The sequence below is a fragment of the Phyllobates terribilis genome, unplaced genomic scaffold (genome assembly GCF_046119375.1).
Source record: "Phyllobates terribilis strain yellow unplaced genomic scaffold, ASM4611937v1 Scaffold_8__6_contigs__length_399053987, whole genome shotgun sequence".
Lineage (NCBI taxonomy): Eukaryota > Metazoa > Chordata > Amphibia > Anura > Dendrobatidae > Phyllobates > Phyllobates terribilis.
The window spans coordinates 11820289-11829430 of record NW_027362768.1 but is presented as its reverse complement, the minus strand read 5'-3'; positions in this window follow the sequence as shown (position 1 = coordinate 11829430).

Here is a 9142-nt window from a genome sequence, read left to right as displayed (position 1 = left end):
TATTGAGGGTTGGGAATGGGTTAAAAAATAATAAAATATTATATTTTCCTGTTCTAGGCCCTACAATCACCTGTCCTGTCACTGCAGCCCCGTACAGATCCTATATTCGATCCCTCCGGTCTGAAGACCCCCGTGATTGCTCAGAGACTATGATTTTTCCTACGTACAACAATACTTTTCTATTATTGTATATAGCACAAGTGTGAAGCACAGCTGTGCTTTGTATCACAAATCCTAGAAGGGTGTATTGAAGGATTCCTCCACAAGAGCCCTCATAACCATTCACACATCTCCACCTTCCACCTCAGACCACCAGAGGGAGCCCGTTAGGGATAGATAAATAGGGAGGGTGGAGCCAGGCAGCTCAGTTCCTCTGGAGAGTTCAGCAAGTACAAACCTGAATGCAGAGTCGAGCTCAGTTAGTCTAGACTGGAACTGACAGAGAGCAAACCTGTTGAGAGAGTTCCTGCAGTAGAAGCCTGAGAGAGGTAAGTCTGCGGTGGAGCGTGTACTAGACTCAGTTGTAGCTCAGAGAGGTGAGCTTTAGGTGTGCCAGCGCCATAAGATCGGTGAAGCGTGGCAAGCTGCCGTTAGTGTGAGTAGCCTATTGAGGGCCCGATTAGGCCAAGGGCGAGTAGAGAGAGTTAGTTCATAGGGGGCAGAGGAGCTTAACTAGCTCACCCCGAAGAAGCAGTTACCGGACAACGGGTCCGAAGCTTACCGGGATCTCCATGACCCAGTAAGATAAACCGGAATCCCTGGAGAACTACAAGTCCCAGGATCGCTAAAGTGCTGATATGTACCAGAGCCAGGAGACACATAGGCCCCGTAGGTCGGGAGCGTGCACTCCAAGAGAAGGCCCTACAAAAAGGTCAGCCAGCGCAGGACAGAGACAAAGTTAGGCCTAGCTCCAGGCAGGTCAGAAACTTACTACACAGAGGCAAGAAACAGGAGGCCCAAAACCCACTCATTGGGGAGGATCCGGACATACACCCTTCACCCTACAGTGCTCCGGGGAGTGCTTGAATTTCCATCAGTAAAAGGTACTGAAGTGACTATTGTGTCCGTCCCTGTTCTTGCTCTGACCCGGCTGAGTCTCTCTGTCCTGCATACCCCGTCTGTACCCTGCCCTGAGGCCTAGCTCCACCTGTGGGGAGCAATACCATCTAGCTGCCTTATCACCAGCCTCAGTGGACTGCGCAGCGCTGGTGAATATCATCAGAAACCATAGGTGGCATCACGAACTTTTATAAACTTGATAACTATCAACGCCTTTTTAAAGAGAGACCCCAGAGTACGGGCCCGGGAGCCGACCATCGCGACCTCCTTAAGGCTAAAGGCCCAGGTAACCGAGTCATCCCCCATCCCCTGGGCTTGTCATCTCTTCTGGCATCACGAACAGGATTGCGTGCCCGCTGCAACGATGCCGTATTTTGCCCATTGCCACCGGGTACTGTGCGCCTTTATTCTGAACTGTGTACGTAAAGTTGTGGTGAAGGTTGCCGCCATTGTTGGGCCGCTGAGCGAGAAGAAGGGCGTAACAGCGGGAAAATCAGGGGCGTACCTGCAAAAGAGCGAGAAGTCCCGGACACGCCCCACGCCTCGATGTAAAATCAGGAAGCGCCAGGTCCTGTACGGAGCGTCGCATCTGATGTAGGACGCAAGCGACGCAAGGTCCTGAAGATAACCGTCACCTGTGGAGCTGCTTCCTACCGGAAGAAAAACCAGAAGGTAGGCCACGGTTAACTAGGGGGGCGCTAAGATGTCCAACGAGCAGCAGAACGCCGACCTGCCGGTCAACGTCCCTGAAGTTCAACCCGCGCCCGATGATGAGCAGGCCGAAGCCGCCGCTCCACCGGCAGCGCCTGTAACACCCGTAATTCCTATGACTTTACCGTACATTCCTGGAGCAAAGTGGCTCCCCCAGTACAACGGCAAACCAGATACCCTGTCTGGATTCAAACGGAAGATATGTGGTATCTTAGACATGTACTCTATGACCGGAAAACAAAGAACTGCCGTTGTATTAGGACAACTGACTGGTGCTGCGGAACGGGAAGTGGAAACATGGTCAGCCGCAGACCAGGAGTCAGTGTCAGCAATATTCCAAAAACTACAGACTGTATTTGAGGACCTTACTGAGGCGGATCTCCAGATGAGGTTCTACAGCTGCTCCCAACAACCAGAGGACAATGTTCGGGACTATGCCTGGCGTCTCCAAGGGGCCCTGCGGGCTCTGAACCAGGTTAGTCCAACCAGCGTTGAGAATGAGTACAAAATGCTGAAGGAACAGTTTGTTCGGGGACTGAAGTCTCCAGAGGAGAGCAGGACTGTGCGTTGGTGGTCCCTGGATCATCCGGATGCCACCTTTGACAATCTTAAGGACATGGCTATAAAAGGACTGCAGCCCCTGGAAACAAATTCCATCCAACGTTACCAGGGTGGGGCTACTCCAGTGCCTGCTACACCCACCTTATCCCCAGTGGCTGCTGAAGTTAAAGTCCCAGCAACGTCCCCTAAAGAACTGGACTGTCTGCGCTCTGAGGTGCATCAGTTGAGCAAAACTCTGACCACCGTGCAGAGTGCTCTGCAGCTGCGGACGGAGCCCGAGGAAGGAGGGAAGATCCTGCTATCCAATAGTTCTGAGGATGTCCCCTGGATGCGAAGGAGGAGGAGGCCAACACCACCCTCTTCGAGGACCAGTGACCAGCGCCGTCCACCGAGGGACCCAACCTGCTACCGCTGCCGCAAGACCGGACTCCTCGCCCAGAAGTGTCTTTTAAACGAGAAAACCCTGGGTCCGAGGGCTGACACCCAGGAGAAGACTCACCAGGCCCATCAGACTGGTAGAACAGGTTCGTCGGAGGAAGACCTTTCCTGTCCATTGTACTGGACGGGATTCCGACGCATGCCCTGCTGGACACAGGATCTCAGGTAACCATCATGCCTGACTTTCTCTACAAGAGGTTCTGGTCCATGGATGACCTATGTCCGCCAGCTCCAAATTTGACTGTATATGCCTCTAATGGACTCCCCCTTAACCTACTCGGGGTTAAGAATGTGACTGTAAAGGTGGGGAGAGTGGAGCTGAAGGACCAGGGACTAATTGTAGTAGAGACCAATCCTGATGACACTAATCCGTATATGGTACTTGGCACTAACATTGTTGGTAACTGTTTGGGAGAGGTTGTGTTCTTACTCCAACAGATAGCTGACACTGCCAAATCAGGACAGAGGAGGGCACTACAGAAGGAGATCCGAGTCCTGATGTATGAACAGCAAGTAAGGCTAACAGATGGTGAAATCGGAAATGTGAGGGTAACAGACCCCATACCCATTGTCATCCCCCCAATGAGTGAAATGCTCATCTGGTGTAGAGCTGCCATACGTCTTAGAGGACAGAGCTACCAGGCGGTAGTAGAACCCCTTTTCTCCGAGCATAGACCTATGCTCTTAACCGCCAGGGGAGTGGTAGATGCACATAATGGGAGGGTGCCCGTTCATCTTCTCAACTTAGGGGAAGACGAGGTCAGACTGCCACGTTATGCCACCGTTGCCAAATTACATGCTGTCAATAATAACTGCATCCATGAGGCGGAGTCCTTAACCTCACCAGACGAAGTAGAGGATAATGACCCTGCAACCCAGGTGGAGGATTGGTGTCAACAGCTCCATGTTGGGACAGACACCACTCCTGCCCATCAAAAACAGGGTGTACACCGGGTGGTTCAGGAATACTCGCAGGTGTTCAGTAAACATCCACTTGATTTCGGGAGGGTTAACTGGGTTCAACATCATATCCCCACAGGCAACCATTCCCCAATCAAAGAACGTTATAGGCCTATACCCCCAGCTCACTACCAGAAGGCAAAGAAATGTTGCATGATATGAGGAAGGCGGGAGTGATAAGGGATAGTTGTAGTCCCTGGGCGACTCCCCTAGTGCTGGTTAGGAAAAAGGACGGGAGCATGAGAATGTGTGTAGATTACGTCAAGTAAATCGCATTACACATAAAGATGCATACCCTTTACCATGCATAGAGGAGTCCCGAGCTGCCTTGAAGTCTGCAAATTACTTTTCCATCCTTGACTTCACTAGTGGATACTGGCAAGTAGCTGTGGTTGAGGAGGATTGGGAGAAGACGGCCTTCACCACCCTGATGGGACTCTGCGAGTTCAACAGCATGCCGTTTGGACTCTGCAATGCCCCCAGAACGTTCCAGAGATTGATGGAGTGCTGCCTGGGACACCGCAACTTCAAGACTGTGTTACTTTACCTGGATGACGTAATTGTGTACTCCAGAACGTACGAGGACCACTTGAAACACCTGGCAGAGGTATTTGAGTCACTGTCCCGGTACGGGATGAAGTTGAAGCCCTGAAAGTGCCACCTGCTCAAGAAGAAGGTACAGTACCTGGGACACATTGTCAGTCCGGAAGGCATGGCACCAGACCCGGAGAAAGTCACAGCCATCCAGAAGTGGCCGGAGCCGAAGAACCTCAAGGAGGTGCGTCAGTTCTTGGGACTAGTAGGATACTACCGGAGGTTCGTAAAGGACTACACAAAGAAAGCAGCTCCTCTGCAAGACCTCCTGGTAGGGCAGTCCCCCAAAGGCAAAAACCCCCCATTCCACTGGGGTAAGGAGCAAGCCGAGTCGTTTCAGGAGATGAAGGAGATCCTGACAGGTGATGAGATCCTAGCCAACCCTGACTACAGCCAGCCGTTCCTGCTGTATACAGATGCCAGCAATGAAGGGCTGGGCGCTGTCCTAAGTCAGAAGCAGAATGGGCAAGAGAAAGTCATCGCATACGCAAGCAGGAAGCTCCGCCCGACTGAGAGGAACCCAGAGAACTATAGCAGCTTCAAGTTGGAGTTCCTGGCCTTAGTCTGGGCCATCACTGAAAGATTCAAGCACTATCTGGCTTCCAGCAAGTTCACTGCCTTTACTGATAACAACCCCTTGACCCATCTTGAAACAGCTAAGTTGGGGGCTCTGGAACAACGATGGATGGCTTGCCTGTCAAACTACCAATTTACAATCAAATACCGGGCGGGCCCCAAGAACGCCAACGCCGATGCCCTGTCTAGGATACCTCACCAGTCAGACACAGAAGAAGAAGTGGATGACCTGGAAGAGATTGAGCTACCTGCCTTTCACCGGAATGGGATGATCCATGAGCAGAGAGCCTCCAGGAAGCAGCGTGGAAAGACGATAAACCCCCTTCCTGACCACAGCTGGAAAGAGACCCAGGACAGTGACCCGGTTGTCAGCCGCATTAAACAGCTGATAACCCAAGAAGGTGCCTCCCTGGAGAAGGAAGCGTCTCTGCAAGCAAAGCAGCTGTGGAACGAGAGAAGCTGGCTGTTTATTTACCGTGAGAAGCTGTGCCGGAGGTACGTCAATCCAAAAACTCATGAGATGGTATGGCAGATAGTAGTCCCTAAGACAGACATTCAGATGGTATTGAAAGCTTACCACGATCAGGCAGGGCACTTTGGCTGGAAAAAGCTAGAGACCCTGCTGAAATGTCGATTCTACTGGGTAGGAATGCGCAGCTCCATTGAAAGGTGGTGCCGGGACTGTGGACCCTGCAGCCTAAGAAGAAAAGACTTCAGCAGCCAGAAGGCACCCCTGCAACCCATCAAGACGACTCGGCCCCTGGAGATCGTAGCCCTGGACCATGTCAAGCTGTCCCCCAGCAGGTCAGGGTACTCCTATGCTCTGACAATGGTAGATCACTACTCACGTTTTCTGGTGGTCGCCCCCGTTAAAGACCTGACGGCAGAGACAGCAGCAAAAACGTTCCAAGCATATTTCTGCCGACCCCATGGCTACCCTGAGCAGGTGCTGACAGACCAGGGCCCGGCCTTTGAGGCTGAGTTGTTCAAGGAGTTCTGCCATCTCTATGGGTGTAAAAAGATAAGAACTAAGCCTTACCACCCACAAACAAACGGTCTCTGCGAAAAGATGAACAACATCATCATCGACCTGCAAAAGACCATACCACTTGAGGAGAGAAACCAGTGGCCAGACCTACTACCAGACCTAGTGGATCTGTACAATCATATACCAGTCAGTTCCACCAATTGCACTCCGGCATATCTCATGCGGGCAAGGCCAGGAAAGCTGCCCATGGATTTGGAGCTTGGTGTTGTTGAACCTGAAGCTGATATGACCACTGAAGACTGGGACAAGACCAGACAAGAGCAGTACAGAAGGGTACAAGCTTGTGTCAAGGGCAGTCTTACTCGGGTGAGCGAAAAGCAGGAAATGCACTACAACAAAAACGCACCAGCAGAACCTTTCACACCAGGTGAAACAGTACTAAAAAGGAAAAGACGTAACCACAAACTTGATGACCAGTGGGAAAAAGACCCTTACACTGTGTTACCGTCAAGATTTGACAACAAAAAGACATGCATAATCAGTCGTGATGGAGGAAAAACATTTGCTACAGTGTCCAGGGACCACTTAAAGTTGTGTCCAGAATTACTGAAACCCCAAGAAAAAGTGCCTCTCACAATCCCGGAAGAACCTAAAGAAGCGGTGATACACACTGACCTTGGAGACTTCCCAACTGATTGGCCTCAGATAGGAGGTGCAGTAATCATTCCAGTACTCCAATTCTCTGAACAGCCAGAAAACCCTCCACAGCAAGTTGTACCTGTAAGTGCTGCAGAAGAGCCAGCTCAAGAAGTATCCCCGGATGAAGGATCCCCGGCAGGAGCAGAGCAAGAGGGCCCAGCCAATGGTAGACTTGCCAGTCCAAGAGAGAGGTTAAGGCAGTTTTACAACATTCTTACATGTTGAACTGATAGAGTAACTGAGGATACAGACACTGACACTCCACCAACCACAACACTACGCAGATCAGTACGCAGCACAAGAGGTAAACCTCCTGCTAGGTACACTGAGTAAAGTAGCAAAATTTCAGAGAGTGTAGATAGTTACCCCTGGGGTATTGTATATTAAATTGTGATGTACTGCATAGTTGTATAATTTCATGCATGCTTATCAATTTGTGATTTTTCCTATTAATTCTTTATGCCTACATAATGAACTTCATGGCTGAGGACTGTGTGCAGCCCAAAAACTTTTATTGTATACAATTGCGCTCCCTGGAGTGCCATTTAGGTGACCTCAGAAGGAAAACCTGTCTGGAGTGGCACTCTTGGAGGTCCAACTCGGGATCTTCATGCCCTGCAGCCACCCCAGGGTCTACGTAGAGGGTTTAGGACAGGTCCCTCAAAACCACCAAAGTACTCTACCTTGTGAGATGGACATCATTCTTGGGAACCTCACCACAAGAGACTTGGATTCTGAGGACACTCTGTAATTGTTTAGTTATGCAACGTTTAAGATTCGTGCCTCCCATAAAGGGAAGATTGTTCTTGTTATGTTTCCCATTGTTCCTGTTAATATAAAATGTACTTCATCCCAGTAGTGCTGAGTTTAACTAGGGGGGAATGTGAAGCCCAGCTGTGCTTGGTATCACAAATCCTAGAAGTGTGTATTGAAGGATTACTGCAGAAGAGGCCCTCATAACCATTCACACATCTCCACTTCCACCTCAGACCACCAGAGGGAGCTTGTTAGGGATAGATAAAAAGGGAAGGTGGAGCCAGGCAGCTCAGTTCCTCTGGAGAGTTCAGCAAGTACAAACCTGAATGCGGAGTCGAGCTCAGTTAGTCTAGACCGGAACTGACAGAGAGCAAACCTGTTGAGAGAGTTCCTGCAGTAGAAGCCTGAGAGAGGTCAGTCTGCGGTGGAGCGTGTTCTAGACTCAGTTGTAGCTCAGAGAGGTGAGCTTTATGTGTGCCGGCGCCATAAGATCGGTGAAGCGTGGCAAGCTGCCGTTAGTGTGAGTAGCCTATTGAGGGCCCGAGTAGGCCGAGGGTGAGTAGAGAGAGTTAGTTCATAGGGGGCAGAGGAGCTTAACTAGCTCACCCCGAAGAAGCAGTTACCGGACACCGGGTCTGAAGCTTACCGGGATCTCCATGACCCAGTAAGATAAACCGGAATCCCTGGAGAACTACAAGTCCCAGGATCGCTAAAGTTCTGATATGTACCAGAGCCAGGAGACACATAGGCCCCGTAGGTCGGGAGCGTGCACTCCAAGAGAAGGCCCTACCACAAGGTCAGCCAGCGCAGGACAGAGACAAAGTTAGGCCTAGCTCCAGGCAGGTCAGAAACTTACTACGCAGAGGCAAGAAACAGGAGGCCCAAAACCCGCTCATTGGGGAGGATCCGGACATATACCCTTCACCCTACAGTGCTCCGGGGAGTGCCTGAATTTCCATCAGTAAAAGGTACTGAAGTGACTATTGTGTCCGTCCCTGTTCTTGCTCTGACCCGGCTGAGTCTCTCCGTCCTGCATACCCCGTCCGTACCCTGCCCTGAGGCCTAGCTCCACCTGTGGGGAGCCATACCATCTAGCTGCCTTATCACCGGCCTCAGTGGACTGCGCAGCGCTGGTGAATATCATCAGAAACCATAGGTGGCGTCACAAACTTTTATAAACTTGATAACTATCAACGCCTTTTTAAAGAGAGACCCCAGAGTACGGGCCCGGGAGCCGACCACCGCGACCTCCTTAAGGCTAAAGACCCCGGTAACCGAGTCATCCCCCATCCCCTGGGCTTGTCACAAGCAATTGGACAATGGGGTAAGTCCCCTAGAGGTTAGTTAAAATACAATGAATTTGGTATTATTTCCATAGTCCACACAGTTTTTTCTTTAATTCCACACATTTTTTACAGGCTGAGATGTCTAGTTCCTAGAACTGGAGTAAACTACTCTTAATGCTCTATAAATAAAATCCTATTAAAGGAAACTTACTGCTGTAAGATATTATAATTATATTCTTTATAAACCCATTTATCACAAAGTAAAAAATCTGCTATGCTGAAAGGATGACCTTGCGTTCAGGTCCATAGTAATGTAGGTTCAAGCATTCTCGCCTCAAAGTGACCATATGGACGTAGTTTAAGGCATTATGCATTAGCTGTATTGCTTGAAAATTCAATTGCATGTCATATGGACGAGAACAGATTTCAGCTCTCTGCCAGGCTTAAATACTAAAGGGCAGATGTTGACAAAAAATTAAATTTACTCGCAGACCAGTTCAGGCTGCAACAGATG